At 37.7% G+C, this 21,466-nt stretch overlaps 1 long non-coding RNA gene across 1 annotated transcript in view; it reads left to right on the top strand.

The window, feature by feature from the left end:
* Window positions 1-19,495: 19,495 nt before the first annotated feature.
* Window positions 19,496-21,466, top strand: part of LOC117980352 (uncharacterized) — a 124,140-nt gene continuing 122,169 nt past the window's right edge. Inside the window, exon 1 of the long non-coding RNA XR_004671622.2 lies at window positions 19,496-19,655. This is a non-coding gene — a long non-coding RNA (uncharacterized LOC117980352). The remainder of the gene's footprint in view (window positions 19,656-21,466) is intronic.

Here is a 21,466-nt window from a genome sequence, read left to right as displayed (position 1 = left end):
ATTAATGAGCAAAATAACCAGCTAACATCATAATGACAGGATCGAATTCACACATAACAATATTAACCTTAAATGTAAATGGGCTAAATGCACCAATTAAAAGACACAGACTGGCAAACTGATAAAGAGTCAAGACCCATCAGTGTGCTGTATTCAGGAGCCCCATCTCACATGGAGGACACACATAGGCTCAAAATAAAGGGTTGGAGGAAGATCTACCAAGCAAATGGAAAACAAAAAAAGGCAGGGGTTGCAATCCTAGTCTCTGATAAAACAGACTTAAACCAGCAAAGATCAAAAGAGACAAGGCCATTACATAATGCTAAAGGAAATCAATTCAACAAGAAGAGCTAACTATCCTAAATATATATGCATCCAATACAGGAGCACCCAGATTCATAAAGCAAATCCTTAGAGACCTACAAAGAGACTTAGACTCCCACACAAAAATAATGGGAGGCTTTAACACCCCACAGTCAACATTAGACACATCAATGAGACAGACAGTTAACAAGAATATCCAGGAATTGAACTCAGCTCTGCACCAAGAGGACCTAAAAGACATCTACAGAACTCTCCACCCCAAATCAACAGAGTATACATTCTTCTCAGCACACATCACACTTACTCCAAAATTGACCACATAGTCGGAAGTAAAGCACTCCTTAGCAAATGTAAAAGAACAGAAATGATAACATGCTGTCTCTCAGACCACACTGCAATCAAATTAGAACTCAGGATTAAGAAACTCACTCAAAGCACTCAACTACATGGAAACTGAACAATCTGCTTCTGAATGACTACTGAGTTCATAATGAAATGAAGGCAGAAATAAAGATGTTCTTTGAAACCAATGTGAACAAAGACACAATATACGAGAATCTCTGGGACACATTTAAAGTGGTGTGTAGAGGGAAATTTATAGCACTAAATGCCCACAAGAGAAAGCAGGAACGATCTAAAATTGACACCCTAGAATAGCATTAGGAGATATACCTAATGTAAATGATGAGTTAATGGGTGCAGCACACCAACGTGGCACATACATACATATGTAAAAAATCTGCACATTGTGCACATGTACCCTAGAACTTAAAGTACAACAAATATATATATATGTTTTAAAAAAAAGAAGCTAGAGTAAACACATTCAAAAGCTAGCAGAAGGCAAAAAATAACTAAGATCAGAGCAGAACAGAAGGAGATAGAGACATAAAAAACCCTTCAAAAAATCAATGAATCCAGGAGCTGGTTTGTTAAAAAGATCAACAAAATTGATAGACTGCTAGCAAGACTAATAAAGAAGAAAAGAGAGAAAAATCAAATAGATACAATAAAAAAGATAAAGAAGATATCACCACCAATCCCACAGAAATACACACTACCATCAGAGAATACTATAAACTCCTTTACATGAATAAACTAGAAAATCTAGAAGAAATGGATAAATTCTTGGACACATACACCATCCCAGGCTAAACCAGGAAGAAGTTGAATCCCTGAATAGACCAATAACAGGCTCTGAAATTGAGGCAATAATTAATAGCCTACCAACCAAAAAAAGTCCAGAACCAGACAGATTCACAGCCGAATTCTACCAAAGATACAAAGAGAAGCTGGTACCATATCCCTTCTGAAGCTATTCCAATCAGTTGAAAAAGAGGGAATCCTCCCTAACTCATTTTATGAGGCCAGCATCATTCTGATACCAAAGCCTGGCAGAGACAAAACAAAAAAAGAGAATTTTAGACCAATATCCCTGATGAACATCAATGCAAAAATCCTCAATAAAATACTGGCAAACCGAATCCAGCAGCACATCAAAAGCTTATCCACCATGATCAAGTTGACTTCATCCCTGGGATACAAGGCTGGTTTAACATACTCAAATCAATAAACATAATCCATCATATCAACAGAACCAAAGACAAAAACCACATGATTATCTCAATAGATGTAGGAAAGGCCTTTTTCAAAATTCAACAGCCCTTCATGCTAAAAACTCTCAATGAACTAGGTATTGATGGGACGTATCTTAAAATAATAAGACCTATTTATGACAAACCCACAGCCAATATCATACTGAATGGGCAAAAACTGGAAGCATTCCCTTTGAAAACTGGCATAAGACAGGGATGCCCTCTCTCACCACTCCTATTCAACCTAGTGTTGGAAGTTCTGGCCAGGGCAATCAGGCAGGAGAAAGAAATAAATGGTATTCAATTAGGAAAAAAGGAAGTCAAATTGTCCCTGTTTGCAGAGGACATGATTGTATATTTAGAAAACCCCGTCGTCTCAACCCAAAATCTCCTTAAGCTGATAAGCAACTTTGGCGAAGTCTCAGGATACAAAATCAATGTGCAAAAATCACAAGCATTCGTATACACCAATAACAGACAAACAGAGAGCCAAATCATGAGTGAACTCCCATTCACAATTGCTCTAAAGAGAAGCAAATACCTAGGAATCCAACTTACAAGGGATGTGAAGGACCTCTTCAAGAAGAACTACAAACCACTGCTCAATGAAATAGAGGACACAAACAAATGGAAGAATATTTCATGCTCATGGATAGGAAGAATCAATATCGTGAAAATGGCCATACTACCCAAGGTAATTTATAGATTCAACACCATCCCCATCAAGCTACCGATGATTTTCTTCACAGAATTGGAAAAAACTACTTTCAACTGCATATGCAACCAAAAAAGAGCCTGCATTGCCAAGACAATCCTAAGCAAAAAGAACAAAGCTGATGGCATCATGCTACCTGACTTCAAACTATACTACAAGGCTACAGTAACCAAAACAGCATGGTACTGGTACCAAAAGAGAAATATAGACCAATGGAACAGAACAGAGCCCTCAGAAATAATACCACACATGTACAACCTTCTGATCTTTGACAAACATGACAAAAACAAGAAATGGGGAAAGGATTCCCTATTTAACAAATGGTGTTGGGAAAACTGGCTAGCCATATGTAGAAAGCTGAAACTACATCCCTTCCTTACACCTTATACAAAGATTAATTCAAGATGGATTAAAAACTTAAATGTTAGACCTAAAACCATAAAAACCTGAGAAGAAAACCTAGACAATACCATTCAGGACATAGGCATGGGCAAGGACTTCATGACTAGAACACCAAAAGCAATGGCAACAAAAGCCAAAATTGACAAATGGGATTTAATTAAACTAAAGAGCTTCTGCACAGCAAAAGAAACTACTATCAGAGTGAACAGACAACCTACAGAATGGGAGAAAATTTTTACAATCTACTCATCTGACAAAGGGTAGATTCTACAACCCAGAATCTACAAAGGTGTAGATTCTACCATCCAGAATCTACAAAGAACTTAAACAAATTTACAAGAAAAAATCAAACAACCCCATCGAAAAGTGAGTAAAGGATATGAACAGACACTTCTCAAAAGAAGACATTTATGCAGCCAACAGACACATGAAAAAATACTCATCGTCACTGGCTATCAGACGAATGCATATCAAAACCACAATGAGATACCATCTCACACTTGTTAGCATGGTGATGATTAAAAATTCAGGAAACAACAGGTGCTGGAGAGAATTTGGAGAAATAGGAATGGTTTTACACTGTTGATGGGACTGTAAACTGGTTCAACCATTGTGGAAAACACTGTGGTGATTCCTCAAGGATTTAGAACTAGAATTACCATATGACCCAGCCATCCCATTACTGTGTATATACCCAAAGGAATATAAATCATGCTGCTATAAAGACACATGCACAGGTATGTTTATTGTGGCACTATTCACAATAGGAAAGACTTGGAACCAACCCAAATGTCCATCAATGATAGACTGGATTAAGAAAATGTGGCACATATACACCATGGAATTCTATGCAGCCATAAAAAGATGAGTTCATGTCCTTTGTAGGGACATGGATGCAGCTGGAAACCACCATTCTGACCAAACTGTTGGAAGGACAGAAAACCAAGCACCACATGTTCTCACTCATAGGTGGGAATTGAACAATGAGTACACTTGGACACAGGGTAGGGAACATCACACACTGGGGCCTATCATCTGGTGGTGGGCTGGGGGAGGGATAGCATTAGGAGACATACCTTATGTAAATGTCGAGTCAATGGGTGCAGCACACCAACATGGCACATGTATACATATGTAACAAACCTGCACGTTGGGCACATGCACCCTAGAACTTAAAGTATAATTTAAAAATAAAATAAAAATAAAATAAAACAAAGCCATTGCAGCTTTTCTTTTTTGTTTAAAATTTTTTTTATTTTAAATTTTTTGGGTACATAGTAGGTAGATATATTTACGAGGCATATGAGATATTTTTATACAGGTATACAAATGTGTAATAATCACATCACAGTAAATGCATACAGCTTTATTTTTGAGTGTTGGCAAGTTGCATTTTTTCTATGCTTCTGCTTTTAACCTATCTGTGTTGTCATATTTTAAGTACGCTTCTTGAAGGCAGCATATAACTGGGCCTTGCTTTTTAAAAATCAAATATAAAAATCTTTACCTTTTATTTGAGGTAATTAGACATTTACATTTAATGTAATAATTGATATGGTTAATTTTACATCTACTATTATCATATTTGTTTTCTATTTTACCCAGGTGTTTATTCCCTTTTCCCTCTTTTTCTGCCTTCTCTAGGATTATTTTAATATTATTTTTTCCATCTATTTTATCTATTTTGTTGGCTTCATAACTATAACTGTGTTTTGTTATTTCAGAAGTTGCTTTAAATTTATAGAACTGGCCAGCCACAGTGGCTCACACTTGTAATCCCAACACTTTGGGAGGCCAAGGTGGGTAGATCACCTGAGTTCAGGAGTTCAAGACCAGTCTGGCCAATACAGGGAAATCCCATCTCTACTAAAAATACAAAAATTATCCGGGTGTGATGGTGCATGCCTGTAATCCCAGCTACTTGGGAGGCTGAGGCAGGAAAATCACTTGAACCCAGGAGGCAGAGGTTACAGTGAGCTGGGATCATGCCACTGCACTCCAGCCTGGACAACATAGTGAGACTCTGTCTCAAAAATAAATAAATAAAAATAAAAATATATTTATTGAAGTATTTATTGTGTTTTTATTTTTGTGTGTGATTTTCATTTTCCATTTTTCTCAGTGAGTTGTATTTATCTGTAACTTATCACAGTTGATCTTCAAACGTTATTCCTGTACTTTATGTATAGTATATGAATCTTACAACAGAATCATTTCATTTGTCCCCTCCCAGACTTTATGCTATTGTCATTATCCATTTTTACATCTCTACATGTAATAAACCCTGAAAATATAGTGTTTTTATTTTTGCTTGAAACAGCTGATTTTCTTTTAAAGAGATTTAAATAATTTTCTTAAAAGCTTTTATATTTAACAATGTAGTTACCACTTATGGTGCTTTTCATTTCTTTGTATAGATCAAGATTTCCACTTGATAACCATTTACCTTCTGTTATAAACACATAAAAATAGATTTTCCACTCAGAAAAAATTTCCCTTCTGCTTTGAAAACTTCCTTTAACATTTCTCCTAGTGCAGATGTGTGATGATTTTTTTTGAGCTTTGGTACTTCTGAAAAAGCTATTATTTTGCCATTTTTTCAAAGTATATTTTCACTGAGTTAAGAATTGTAGATTGACAGTTTTTAAAAAAATCATTCAATACTTTAAAAAGATTAACCTACTGTCTTTTCACTTGCACTGTTGTTGATGTCTGCCATCATCTTTATCATTTTTTCCTCTGTATGTAATGTGTTTTAGTTCCTGGATGCTTTTAAGTTTTTTATTATTGGTTCAAAGCGATTTCATTATAGTGTGTTTTGCTGAGTTTTATTGATGTTTCTTGTTCTTGACATTCTTTGAGTTTATTGAGTCTTTGTATTTATGATTTTTATCAAATTTTGGAAATATGCAGCCATGATTTTTTCTGTTGTTTTCCTATGCAACTTGCCTTCTTTAAGATGTCTCTCTTTCTCCTGAGAGAAATATATATACATATATATTTATTCATATATATACACACACACATACGTATATACACTTGAGAGACTATATGTATATGCACATACTGCTTAAAGCTGTTTCAAAACTCACAAATGCTTTCTTTATTTTTTCTCAGTCTTTTTTTCTCTTTATGTTTTATTTTGGATAGTTTCAATTGCTATATTTTCTAATTCACTAATCTTTCCTTCTGCAATGTCTAATTTGCTGTTAATATCATCCATTGTATATTTAAATCTCCACCATTGTAATTTTCTTCTCTGAAAGTTTGATTTAGGTATTTTTTGTTTGTTTCATGTATTTAATATGTTTATTTTTTCTCCTAACTTGTTGAACATGTGAATATAACTTTCAATGTACTCATAATTCTATCTGTTTCTCTCCTGTGTTGGTTTTGATGGAGTGATGTTTTTCTTATTATGGATCATATTTTTCTGCTTTTTTGTATGTCTAGTAAATTTTTAATATGATGCTGGGCATTTTGAATATTACCTTGTTGAGTCCTGCATATTTATATCCTCATCAACTATTCTTGAGGTTTGTTCTGGAACACTTCAGTTACTTGATAATAGTTTTTGTTTGTTTGTTTTTTGAGATAAAGTCTTACTCTATTGCCCAGGCTGGAGTGTAGTAGTGTGATCTCAGCTCACTGCAACCTCTGCCTCCTGGACTCAAGTGATCCTCTGACCTCAGCCTCCTGAGTAGGTGGGACTATAGGCATACACCACCATGCCCTGCTAATCTGTATTTTTTTTGTAGAGACATTGTTTTGCCATGTTTCCCAGGCTGGTCTTGAACTCCTGGGCTCAAGCAATCTACCTGCTTCAGCCTCTCAAAGTGCTGGGATTACAGGTATGAGCCACTGTTCCTGGCCAATAGTTTGATCTTTAAAGATCAAGTCTAGGCTCTGTAACCAGGATGTCTCATGCCGCATTACTTTCAGGAGCAAAACATCCTGGATGTGCTTCTGAATGTTGCAAAAGGGGCAGCAATGGGAATAATCTTCATTTCACTTTTACCACGTTAGTTTTATTTCTTTATTTACTGCTTCAGGAGAAAACTGATATTAAGGTAACCTTGAAACAAGACTAAATAATCAGTCTTATCCATTCCCAAAAATATGCTGTGCGTGGTGTTGCCTAGTTCAATTCTGAGTTTCTTAATCTCTCTCATATATTTTCTCAGCTTGTCTTGCTATGCTGCATGATAGGTAATTTCTTCAGGTGTAACTTTTAGCTCAATAATGCTCATCTTAGCTGTGTGTATTCTGTGGTTTAACCCACTCACTGAATTTCTTCTTAGTGCTTCTTTAGTTTTTTCCTAGAAACTTTTGATGGTTACTTTTCCTTGCTCATATTGTTTATTCCACTTAAATTTATTTAAATATTTTTACTATTTGTTTGTATTACATATATGATAATTCCTGGGGATCTAATTCTGTTTGCGGTTGTTTCTGTTGGTTGTCACTCTTAATAGCTTGAGTAATTTTATACTTTTGGATTTTGAACCCATGTTTTGTGGTGCTTTATCTTTGGGAATCTTTTGAGCCTGGATTAATGACATTTCTCTCCATAGTTGACTTGGGTTTACTTGTAAGTGGCACTCTGGGGGACTAGTAGTCTGAGAGTATTTTAAGTTAATACCATGTCTGTTTTGTGTTTGTTTTTGGTTTTTGTTTCAACCACTTTGGCTGTAGCAATTTAAATTCTAAACGCATGCAAGGGTGGGCATGGGATTAAGAATGCCTAGGGGAATCTTCTTTTCCTTCCTGAACCCAGACTAAGACAGACACCTTCATTTTCAACAGGCGGATTTTAAATTATTTGTTGGATTGTATTGTACCACTGAGTTTGCAGGCTTTATACCACTTGGGCTTTTTACAGGAGCCTTGGTTTCAACTCCTACCATGTCTCCTAGCTCCTGTGTGGCTGTCAGAAGGCAAGGCTCTTGTTTTACCAAGACTGGCAAATACACCCAAGTCAGCTGTAGCTGCCATTCCTGGTTTCCAGCATTCCCTTCCCTTTTGCTCCTGAAATTTTCTTATTTTCTTTCAAGCTCACTCTGCATTTGAATTGGTGCCAATTATATTTTATTCAGCATTACTGTGCATTTTGATTTTGTGTTGTTTTGTATCATTTTTTATGGCATTCAGCATATGTTATATATTGAACAAATTAAAAAGAAATTAGTTTTTTTCCTATTTAGTATCCAAATTGACACTGGAATGCTTACCCCGATCATATATCAGATGGCCGGATGTCATATAATCATAAAGTATTGCAAGGGATAAGTGGGAGTTTAACTACATGGGTGTGGGGGGATTTGACAATGGTGTTACCATTTATTTTGTTGCTTTTGGTGTATTGTGGAGCATGGAGGTTTATGTGCATACATTTATATATACTTATGGTTCATATTATCTTGTCTAAGTTAACCCCCACAAAATGGATACATAGATTTAAAAGATTCCTGAAATTAAACTATGGTGTGAGATAATATGTAAGCACATGAAAGCAGCAAGAGAATTTAAGAGATGACGTTCCTGCTTTTAGGATGAGAGCTTCATCAGTTCCATTTTTAATCACTACCAGAAGTTAAGGTTGCTTTTCATTTTCTGTTTTATTTTCTGAAAAGTATGGACTAGTATAATCGTGACGTCTCTGAAATTATTTTCTGCGTAGGTTTCCCATTTACTTTCATCAGCAGCGGTATAGTGTAACAAGCATACAGTATATGTGGGTCAGACTTGCGGGTTTGAATTCTGGTGCCACATCTTTCTAACTGAAAGACTTTAGTAAGTTTTTTTTAACTCCAATGTGCCTCAGTTTTAATCACCTTTACTAGTATCTATTTCATAGGCTTCTTATGAGAATAAATTAATATGTATAGAGAGCTTAAAACAATTCATCCTCTGTCTTCCTGTCACAGAGGAGTTATGAAGGTAAAGATGAGAAATTTTACACAGAGTTGCATTGTAAAAGGAGATGCAATCTTAAAAAAGATTTATGGGTAATTCTCTAGGCCAGGTGACTTTGTCTGGAGGATATAAGAATGATAGAGGAGAAATTGGTTAGCAGGAAAATGTTTACGAATGTTCTGGTCCACAAAATGAAAGACAGATCTTGTGTTATTCTAGCATAATATACTCAATAGCATGAAGGTTCAAGGTATTATAACAAATATATCATTTGCCCGCAAGCTTATAGAATTTGTTTCTAGAAAAATACTCAAAACTTTTGCCCAATTGAGCATCTCTAAACCTTTTCTGAAAAAGATATAAACAAACTTTTGAATGTAGTTCCTGAACTTCACACTGAATTAAGACTTTCTCATTTAGCCAGTTAAAAAGATTCATAATACATAGAACATAAAATTTACCATTGTAACATTTTTAAGTGTACAGTTCAATAATGTTAAATATATTCACATTGTCATGCAATTAACAAACTCCAGAACTTTTTCATCTTGCAAAATGAAAAATCTATATCCCTTAAACTCCCCATTTCTCCCTCTCCCCAACCTCTGGAGATAACCATTCTATTTTCTATTTCTATGATCTTTCAGCCTTTTTTTTTTTAACTTCACGATGTCTTTGAGTAGACTCAGTGCCTAAGAAGTAAAGTGCCTTTTCGATGCATTGACTTCATGATTGTGTGGAATCATCCTTTGGAACTTCTTGGTTGTCATCAGGGATCACAAAGATATGACAAGTATATTGATTTCGAGCCAAAGAGAGGACATGTGTTTTCCTTTAGGATTAAATCAGCTCTTAGATAATTCTTAAAATGCTGGACTTCTCCTCTTCTGTGTTTTGTTAGTTGAAGACACTGCCACTTGATCTCCCTTTGTAATGCTTGAGGCTACCAGTTGCTACAGTCAAAATTCTAAACCTTTAAAGAGTGCTTTAGGTTCTTCACTCTCTCTAATGGCTATGACTGTGGGATTCTTTCTCATCTCAAAGTCAAGCCACATCACCTTTGAAAATCAGTGACTAGCCATTTTGAGCTCCATAGAAATTGTAAAATTTTTAGATTCTTCTATTGTACAATTTAAGAGTAACTTTGAAGACATTTCGATTTCAAGAAATTTCAGGGCCAAGTGAGGGTAGATTTGTATTCATTACATTTTCTGATACATAGTTAAATACTCAGTGATTCTTTATTATGAGTAATTATATGACAATAAATGGCTTATTAAAACTATTTGTTATATTAAAGATATTCACACAATAGCCAAAATGGCCACTAGAAGGATCTGATCATAAAATAAACAAGAATTTGTGATATTAATTATTAGGTAATTATTATGCTTATATCATGCATTAGCACCTTTAAATATATTATTCACATGGCAATCCATAGAGGGAATTTAAATATTTAAATTTAATGTTTAATTTTTATATAAGCATAAAATATAGAGTTGGTGTTTGTATTATTAGAATGGAGTCTATGTCATAATTTTGCATTTTCTATTTTTGACTCACAGAAAGGAAATAGGTGGCAAGCTTCACCTTGTTATTTTCCAAATATTCCAGTATTCTGGGAGCCAGAGGCACATACATTTTTATTGTCTTCCTGATACTGACTGTTATGTGGGCTTGGGACAAACATCATTCTGTTTGTATGCTTCCTTTTCCTTATACATGGAAAGAAAGATCACAGTATCTTTCCTGAGTGTGCCTTGGAGAAAAGAGTGAACATTTGTTTCAAATTTCAGCTTAAGGACAAACATTCTTTCTGCGTCAGTTGCCAGAATCATGCATATCAGCTGAGCTTGTGTCTTTATAAAGAGGTAGGCCTTCTATGTGGTGCATTTTGCCATGCTGTGATGAAGGCCTTTTTGTACCATGTCTTCTGCCAAAGTTAGCTACTTTCAGCTATTCATCTGATTTTGTTGCCTATTCAAGGCAAGCCCCTGAGATCCCACCTTTTTCTCTGGTGGAACTCCTCTGCCTTGGACTCACATCAAAGAGGCAGGACATGCCCTTAATCACACGCCGTACTCTGACTGCAACTTGGGCTCTACAATCCCAGCTTTCAGGCTGATGGCAGACACACAGCTGGCTCCTTCTAAGTGTCTTTCTTTTGTATCTACTGTCTTTGATACAATGAAAAAAGAAAAAAAAAATAAAGAGGCAAGGGAATCTTTTAATTATGTGGCTTTTTTCCCACACCAAGATTGTGCCCATTAACCCCAAGAAAAATACTTTCTAAAAATAAGGCTATATCATCTTTAAAAATTTATTTACCTGACTTCTGTTTTGCTTAGTAGTTAACTGTCTTTACCTTCTGAGTAGATGGTGAGGATGCTTTGTGAGGGAAAGGAAAGAAGCGTAGACTCTACATTACAAAAAATCAGAAAATGAGACTTCCTTGAGTTATCAGACTTGGCAAGTTTTCTGGCCTCTCTTACACCTGAGGGCTGGGATTTGGGTGAATGAAAGAGGTACACTATTTCTTCTCCTCTTTGTGGAGGTTGCAGGCTTGGCACTGAGAGCTCTGCCACTTCTAGCAGTGTGACATTAAACAAGTAATTTTATTTTCTAATCCTTAGTTATCTGATTTCTAAAATGTGAGGTAGTAATAGCATCTTCCTCATAGGATGGCTGGTGGGAGAACTGAAGAAGACACAGTGGATAAAAAGTGTTTAGTTCCTTGACTATCACATAATAAATGCCCTACTAATGATCACTTCTGTTGTTTTCTTATTGTACTTTTTAACGAGCTTCAGAAAATCTCAGGCTTAGTTCTCTTTCTTTTTTTGCTTGGGTCTCCTCTCTGCTCAGAAGATGCTCAGTGAATCTCCATTATGCAGCATGTAAATGACAGTGATGGTGATGGTGATGTTGTTGTTGTTGCTAGGGGACTATTATAGGGAACATCCCTGCAAAGAAGACAAATATGCCTGTGAGGTCTTTATGAGAGCCCTAAATAAGCAGATGTATGGCAGATAGGTGTTGAGTCCCACTCTGTCCTCCTGTCAATGCCATGAGGAACATACAATGACTGCTCTCACATCAGAGATGGGGAAAGTGATGATTAGAAAGTTAAATAGTTGACTCAATGTCACACAACTGACTGCCAAGCCCCAGGAAGTCTGCAAAGAGGAGAAGGAACCTTGTTCTTCCCTTCTTCACCTGTACTTCAGCCCCATACCAGGCCTGTGATTGTTCCAGATAACTTGGAGCCAATGAGTCTGATTTCTCCAATGGCCTGATTTCTCCAATGGCTCATGACAATGTGGCAGAAGCCTGATTTGTCTAATGGCCCTATAACAATGGGCCAGAAGGGAAACAATAATAACATAGAACATTCTCAGAGTCTTTGAAAGCCAGTTGTCAGTACTGATCTGTGTAGATGCTGACTTGCCTTTAGAAATAAATACCTCTAGAATATATATATTTTTTCACTTTCTTCATTTCAGAATTTTGTTTTCTAGGTTTTGGAAGAGTCACTGGTCTTTTGTAGGGGTGTTTGAATCTTAAAACACTGAGGCAGACGTTTTAGAAATGTGTGGCCAGGGTTTGGAGATTTGAAATTTATGTTACAGTTTTGGTTAAAACCATTTCAAATATCTTTTTGAAAAAACACTGAGTTTGTGGTGTATACACCAGTGAAACAGGTTCTTCTGAAAGAGATTTGGTTTTCGAAAAGTAAAACAAAATACTTGTTTGTTGTTTAAAAGCTGCTACTGTGGGCTGAGTGTGTAACATTGTTCACACAGTTTTCTCTATTTAGTTTTAAAGACACTTCTATAAGGCTGGCTGGTATTGTCATCCCCAATTGTGAGTTCCTAGGAAAGCTCTTACTGCAGGTGACTTGGCTTTCATTCCTCAGTGTCTTGCCTGGTACCTGGTATGTGGTGGTACTCCATTAATTAGTTGAACACCTGAATGAATTATTCCTGTTTTACAAATTAGCAAAATAAGACTCTGTGAGGAAAAATATTTTATCTAATGCTAGGGAGCATCTCTATTAATAAAATACCAATCAACAGAAAATGCAGATGTTTTGTAAGAGGCTCCAGAATGTCTACATAGGAGGAATTTGGAGGAGGGACTCCAATTGAAAGGGAGGATTTTGGCCGGGTGCAGTGGCTCACGCCTGTAACCCCAGCACTTAGGGAGCCTGAGGCGGGTGGATCACGAGGTCAGGAGTTCCAGACCAGCCTGGCCAAGATGGTGAAATCCTGTCTCTACTAAAAATATAAAAATTAGCCGGGTGTGGTGGTGGGCACCTGTAATCCCAGCTACCCGGGAGGCTGAGGCAAGAGAATTGCTTGAAACCGGAAGGCGGAGGTTGCAGTGAGCCAAGATCGCGTCACTGCACTCCAGCCTGGGTGACAGAGCGAGACTCTGTTTCCACACACACAAAAAAAAAAAAAAAAAAAAAAAAATCTCCACCTACTGTCAGTGTCCTCTAATTGCAGGCTAGAGGAACTTACCTGGAGAAATTAAATGACTTCCCAAGCGCTGAACTGGCAATCCTGACTTCCAAAGGGATGACAATGTCTCAGCAAAAAACTACTGAGTTTTTGGGATGAGTATGATATAATGTCTCTTTCCTGAACTCAGGATTCTACAAGCGAGACAGAATGATTTTTGATTATTAAGTTCTTGCTTAGGTTTTTAAAAAAATTAAAGTGCTCAAACATCAATAGATTTCCCTTTGCCTCTCAGCCAAAAATACAGATACAAATCAAAATTCTTCTAAATGACCTGAGATTGCTTTGCTTAGCGTGATGAGTATCAGGATACGCTCGAGTCTCCAGCTATGTAAGGTTTGAACTAGCTGAAGAGAATTTCCAGTCCGCTAGAAGGCACTATACCTCTTAAAATAAAAGTAGACTACTCTAAAGGCAGTACAACACTATGAACACAAGAAATTCCAAAAAATCGACTCTGGCCCCAGATGACATTTTGTTTTTTTAATTTTGAAGTTTGCATTACAATAAAAATCTTCCTACCAGATAGGATGAACATGCCAGCTGCCAGCTGACTGACCTGATCATTTATTTATCTTTAACGTCTGAAGGAGGAGTGTCACTGGCTTAGTGATGTGGCCCCTTGGCAAAGAGCTGAGCAGGACCCAAAGGAACACTGTCAGTAGCTGCTATTACTAATTTATCTCAATGTCTTGCCTTATATTTAAAGATCACTGCCACTCAGCAAAGTCCTCTGGCATTATAAAACCCTCAGAAGGGAGGGGAGCCACTCACTGGGACGCTACAACTATTGGAGCTTTTAGTCATATTGTATTACAAGGATACAAGAAATTGCTCTAGCATTTGAAAGTAGGATGCAGCATAATTACATGCAATTAACTAAGAACTTCTTGGACAGCAACTCAAAGTGAGACTTTATCTAACAGGGCTGCAGAGAAGGAGAGAGAAAAAGGAAAAGACCTTATTTTAGCTGTGTTAGGGAACAAAATTTCAAAGGTCGAAGCTGATTGAAGTAGGTCATGTAAAATGAGAAATGAAAAGCAGTTCAAAAATGCAAGAGTCTCCACTTCTTTCACTTGAACTGTCCATATTAAGTAATCATTTTACAACTCTTTTTTTCAATGCTATTGGCCCAAACAGTATTGTTTTCCTTTTCCAGTGTCCTGTTAGAGAGGTGAGGAGAATATTAAAGGAAATGGAGAATAGGAACTGAATTGAGGCAAATTCCCACCAAGCAACTTTAAGGTGGGAATCCACTTTTCTTTGTAGAACAAAAAGAGACAATTTCAGACAATGATTTGGTAAAATCTTTGTATGGGAGAAGTAGTTGCTAAATGTGGAAATAATTCCTGGATATGAATGCATGGATTCATGCATTTCTAGAACTCCTTTTTCTCTGTAGTTCATGGTGAACATAGTCTTTATAAAAATATCAACACTTATATTTGTTGCATAGATTGATTCCACATAAAATGCAAGAATTCATCTGGAAATCTATGAAGTATTTTTCCATATGTTTGTCTTAGGTTGATTAGACTGGGTTTTGCATGACAACAGAAATATACAGTTGGGCTGGGGGGAAAGCATTTCTCAAGAAGACAGAATACTGATCTTCCTATAACTTTGAGGACTGAGATGTTTGTGTACACAGTGGCATCTGTTAACCATGGTGGGATTGTATCAGAAAAAAAAAACATCTTTCAAAGAAAGACAAAAGATAGAATTATGAGTAAAGAATTATATAGGAAAGAGAAACTAGCCCCTTGGAAGATTGAGGTATCAGCTGGGACATAAGAAATCTGACAGATGCTTTACTCATTATGCTTTCTAATTTTTTTAAGTTGAAAAATATTATGTAACTCTTGAGAGTTATTTAAAGGCTAGTAGGCAAGTAATTTTTCTGGTTTCATTATGGACACATTATTTGACTTTTAAGAGGCTATTATTTCTAATCTCTTCATATTCAGGGGGTTGAGAACTATGTAATTGTACCCTTTATTCTGTCAAACTAAATTGAATTAACATTTCTTGATCTTCTATTTTGTGCAAAAAAGTTCATGAATGCTCAATGAAAATACTTCCCATTAGTAAGTATTGCAGGAAATAGTCCTATAAGAAGTTCTGATTAAAAAAAACAAAAACAAAAACAAAAAATTTTTCACATAAATACCAAGACACTAAGGGATCATTCTAAAAATCTGGGACATAAATTACTTTGCTGCACTACATAAGGTTTTAGATATTGATATGATTTGGCTCTGTGTCCCCCACCCAAATCTCATGTCAAATTATAATTCCCAGTGTTCGGAGAGGGACCTGGTGGGAGGTGATTGGATTATGAAGGCAGATTTCCCCCTTGCTGGTCTCATGATAGTGAGTGAGTTCTCACAAGATCTGGTTGTTTAAAAGTACGTAGCACTTCCGGCCGGGCGCGGTGGCTCACGCCTGTAATCCCAGCACTTTGGGAGGCTGAGGCAGGCGCATCACGAGGTCAGGAGATAGAGACCATCCTGGCTAACATGGTGAAACCCAGTCTCTACTAAAAATACAAAAAATTAGCCCGGCATGGTGGCGGGCGCCTGTAGTCCCAGCTACTCGAGAGGCTGAGGCAGGAGAATGGCGTGAACCCTCGTGGCGGAGCTTGCAGTAAGCAGAGATGGCGCAACTGCACTCCAGCCTGGGCGACAGAGCGAGACTCCGTCTCAAAAACAAAACAAAACAAAACAAAAAAACACAAAAGTATGTAGCACTTCCACCTTAATGCTTTCTCTCTCTCTGTCTCTCTGTCTCTCTCCCTCCCCCACCACACAGTCCACTATGCCATGTGAAGAAGGTGCTTGCTTTCTCTTCACGCTTCCACCAGTTTGTGAGTTTCCTGAGGCCTCCTCACCTCCTGAACAGTCCTCAGAACTCTGTGTCAATTCAACCTCTTTTCTTCGTAAATTACCCAGTCTCAGATAGTTCTTTACAGCAGTGTGAGAATGGACTAATACAGATATTGTTCACTGTTACTTTATTTTTAACCAATACAGGCCACCTTCATTGCATTCCTAGACAACTGAAAGATTACCTTTGAGTCAAGTCAATCCCAGGCATGAAGTTCCAACTCTGTCTTTTTTAACCATGAAGAACAGTGTTTTCTCATTGCTTAATGAATTTTGCAATTCTGGTCTATGGCTCTGCTCCTTTATGTTTCTCCTCTGCTCCTCATACTCTGAGCTGAAGTGAGACTCTTCAATCACTACAATAGTCAACATCTATTTTCTGTAAGTCATTGGATCCTGCAGGCCTTGCCCCCTGGCCCATTTTTTGCAGCTGAAAAGGTGGTGAATATAATCATTAATCATTTAAGTGTTAGGGCTTTCATCTTCCCTTTTTCCCTCCCTCCCTGACTTCCTTCCTTCCTTCCTTCCTTTTTTTCTTTCTTTTCTTCTTTCCTCCCTCCCTCCTTCTCTCCCTTCCTTCCTCCCTTCCTTTCTGTTGTTTCTTTTTTCAAATAGGAAAAAACACCAACTGGCTATTTAAAGTTTGTGTATTATAGGTCAAAATTTTTTATGGCAATACATTCCCTAAGTACAAATTCCTAGCCTAGCAGAAAGGACTACTTTTTGAGGAAATATTATTTGTATTGCATATTGCTCAAAATTAGTTCTAACACCAAGTCTTCAGTGGGAGAAGGAGGAGCTGTGCAGTAGAAATCATGCTGGGCTGGGAGCCTGGAGAAGGGGCTGGTTCTCAGCTGTCCTTCTGTGGAGAGCCACTGTGTGAGCCTGGGACAATTTACATGGCCCCTCTGGGCCTGAGCTTTCTGACCTAGGACATAAGAACCCTGGATTTAAAGAAGCTGTGTTTTCTCTCCCATTCCTGATGTTCCCTGACCAAACTGAGGATTGGGCTGCTATTTCTCACCACCCAATGAGATGCAGATGAACTGGGGAGGAAGAGAGTTTTTATTTTTGTAACCGCTTACAGGGAGGCCTGGAAATTATCACCAGACCAACTCAAAATTGCAAAGTTTTTCAGAGCTTATATAGTTTCTAAGCTATATATCTAGGTGTAAGTGTGCATTCATTTAAAGACAGAAGGGATTAACTTCTTTTAATCTATAAGTAAGGTCTGAGTCCTGAAGACCTTCTTGTGGAGCCTCAGTAAGTTGACTTAATCTCAATGGGTCTAGGTTCTGGGGTGAATACCCTTATCTTGCCTCCTGCTAAATCACAGAGGTTTGGGGACTTCCTTCAAACCTCCAATAAACTTGTTTGTGGAGGCCTGGTGAGTTTCTTCAGACCCCCAATAAACTTGTTTAATTTTAAATTGGTCCTGTTAAGAATTCCTTCATTATTTTGTCATGCTTTAAGGCCCAGGGAAAGCCTAGGCAAAACTCTTCATGGCTTTTGTTACATTCCATGCTTTGTATAAGGGCACTGGCTTTTTTAGCTTTTAATATTTAACTTAACCACTCAGTACTGAAACAGTTGTGATGGAGGCCTGCGTTAGTGAAACCTGGCTTGCCACACCACCAAGAAACTGTCATTCTTCGTATTGGTTGAAATGGATCTTCTTGGATTTCCTAATTTCAACCACTTTTCTTTCTTTCTTCTGTCTCTTCCTTCTATCCCTCCTCCTTCCCTCTATTCCTCCTTTTCTTCCTTTTCTCCAGGCATCCATCTTTACCTTTATTATATTTCTCTACTTCTTAGGGGCCATTATTTTACAGTAGGGAGAGAGAGGATCAGAGCGTTAAGTGATTTTCCTAAGGTTGCAAAGTTAGTGGCTTAGTAAGAGCAAATGTGTGTTTAGGATTGTGCTCTGTCACAGCATGTGTTCATAAATTCTCCATTGCTTTGTCCTGGGATTCTTTTTCTAAATGGTTGAAGCCCTCCAAAACAAAAGTTAAGTACAAATTAAGTACATCAGACTACTTTTATTCTGGACATAGGAAGGGAGCAAGGGAGGGATTGACAGTGAGAATTGGGCTACAGGCTTTTCACCCTGGGAAACAGAGAAGGATCAGGCTTGAGCAACTTAAGAGCATGCTAGAAACATCTGCTCCCATAAGATACAGGAGTGTGAGTGAAGTGTTTTAATAGCCAGGATTTAATGAGTAAAGGCAACCACCTTTACTGAGAAACAGCAACCACCTCTATCACCCAATCCTACATTTCAATCTCTCCTCCAAACCCTAGCTGGGTGACTTTGAGCAAATGACTTCACCAAGCTTTTTTTGGCCCAATTTGCTTATAAAATAATGATCTGTTAAATATCAATAATAACAACAATAATAGTAATAATATAGAATCTGCCTTAGGGCAAGGAGACTGAAACTTTGAGGCTCCTCTGGGCTTTATGCTGTAAGATTTGATCTTATTACTGAAAAGTAACCTTGGGCAGACATGGTCAAAACTGTGAAAAAGCCTGAGGCGTTACATAACCCACCCAAGGATTAAACAAAACAACTGGCTGAAACCAGGATTTCATCACTCTGAGCTGAAAAATGATAACATAACTTTGTACTTAAGAGGCAATTTCTCCTCCTCCTTTTCTTGCTCTATATTTCATTGCATGGTATTTATAACTAGAAGTGAACTAAAATAGTTTTTTTTAAATAAACTTATTGGTTCTTGCTTGAAACATATTAATGCAGAGTTCCAAGTGCCTGCAAAGCCTCAGTAGGCAGTTTCTTGTGAGTCAGGGTTTGTGTCTCCTCTTACGCCATCTGCCTGCTGCTGGGCACTGCCACCTTCACTGGGCAGGCACTGTCTGCTGGGCACCACTCCCTCTTAGATGGATGTTGCTCTGTTGAGAGGTGCCGCAGCCCTTGTGGGCATTGCTGCTGTGGTTCTGCAGTCTCTGGTCCCGACACCATTCCCTGCCCTCCGACAATATACGGCAGAATTCTTTCGCTCTTTCTAATGTTACACTTCCAGAGAACCCCTAAATGGTGCTGCTTGTACCTTGACAATGAAACAGTGCACTTAATTTTTCTTCATTGTTTTTCTTGTTCCCAAATAGATTCTGACTCTATGGGTTGGGGAGAGAGTGAGGTGGCTGGGCCAGGAGATGCTAAAGCTGAGTGAGAAACACCTCGATATACTCAGACCACATTGAGGCTTTGTTCTGCATCAAGCAGGTTGTACCCAAAGTGATGATCAACTTTCTCCAGTCTCCTGGACTGAGGTAAGATCCCAAGAATGAGAAACTTAGTGCTACAATCTGGGCAGTCCCAGGCAAATCAGGACAGTTGATAATCCTAACAGCTCTCTTAGACTGAGTTCCCTCCCGATGGGTTTCCTATAGATGTGGGTGCTTAGTAAGAGCAAATTGAGCAGTTTGAGCAGTTTCTGAGCACCAGCAGTACATGCAGCATAGACTCAGATTGGGACTGCTGCTTTCCATGTACATTGATTCTAGAGTAAAAGAAATAAAATCTGAATTTCTTGATTTTTCCATATCAAAGGAGAACCACTCTACCTGGTAGTACTACCAAAAAGAAGCAGCCTATTCTGGGTACATCAGTCAGAGGTCATGGCAAAGTAGTAAGAACTACCTTATATACAAAAATTAATTCAAGATGGATTAAAGACTTACATGTTAGACCTAAAACCATAAAAACCCTAGAAGAAAACCTAGGCAATACCATTTAGGACATAGGCATGGGCAAGGACTTCATGTCTAAAACACCAAAAGCAATGGCAACAAAAGCCAAAATTGACAAATGGGATCTAATTAAACTAAACAGCTTCTGCACAGCAAAAGAAACTACCATCAGAGTGAACAGGCAACCTACGGAATGGGAGAAAATTTTTGCAATCTACTCATCTGACAAAGGGCTAATATCCAGACTCTACAATGAACTCAAACAAATTTACAAGAAAAAAACAAACAACCCCATCAACAAGTGGGCAAAGGATATAAACAGACACTTCTCAAAAGAAGACATTTATGCAGCCAAAAGACACATGAAAAAATGCCCATCATCACTGGCCGTCAGAGAAATGCAAATCAAAACCACAATGAGATACCATCTCACACCAGTTAGAATGGTGATCATTAAAAAGTCAGGAAACAACAGGTGCTGGAGAGGATGTGGAGAAATAGGAACACTTTTGCACTGTTGGTGGGACTGTAAACTAGTTCAACCACTGTGGAAGTCAGTGTGGCGATTCCTCAGGGATCTAGAACTAGAAATACCATTTGACCCAGCCATCCTATTACTGGGTATATATCCAAAGGATTATAAATCATGCTGCTATAAAGACACATGCACATGTATATTTATTGTGGCACTATTCACAATAGCAAAGACTTGGAACCAAGCCAAATGTCCAACAATGATAGACTGGATTAAGCAAATGTGGCACATATACACCATGGAATATTATGCAGCCATAAAATAGGATGAGTTCATGTCCTTTGTAGGGACATGGATGAAGCTGGAAACCATCATTCTCAGCAAACTATTGCAAGGACAAAAAACCAAACACTGCATGTTCTCACTCATAGGTGGGAATTGAACAATGAGAACATATGGACACAGGAAGGGGAACATCACGCACCGGGGCCTGTTGTGCGGTGAGGGTAGGGGGAAGGGATAGCATTAGGAGATATACCTAATGTTAAATGACGAGTTAATAGGTGCAGCACACCAACATGGCACATGTATACATATGTAACAAACCTGCACGTTGTGCACATGTACCGTAAAACTTAAAGTATAATTAAAAAAAAAGAACAAAGCAACATCAACAAATATTTATTAAATGTCTATCAGAACCCTGTGCAGATCTGGGGCTCCTCAGGACACACCTGAACTATCTTCTTCCTAACAGAGCAGGAAGATTCTTCACCATTTCCATATATTTTCCTTGAAAGAGTGTCCCCTCACTCTTCCTGGGGATTTTCAATTATTTCCTCACTACATCAAAATTTAACAATATTATTTTAAGGAATGTCACCTGGAAATAACCAAATTGGTAGCTTACAGAGAT

Source organism: Pan paniscus, chromosome 4, assembly GCF_029289425.2.
Source record: "Pan paniscus chromosome 4, NHGRI_mPanPan1-v2.0_pri, whole genome shotgun sequence".
Lineage (NCBI taxonomy): Eukaryota > Metazoa > Chordata > Mammalia > Primates > Hominidae > Pan > Pan paniscus.
Note: the sequence above shows the minus strand (reverse complement) of the source record. Positions and strands in the feature narration are given on the sequence as shown.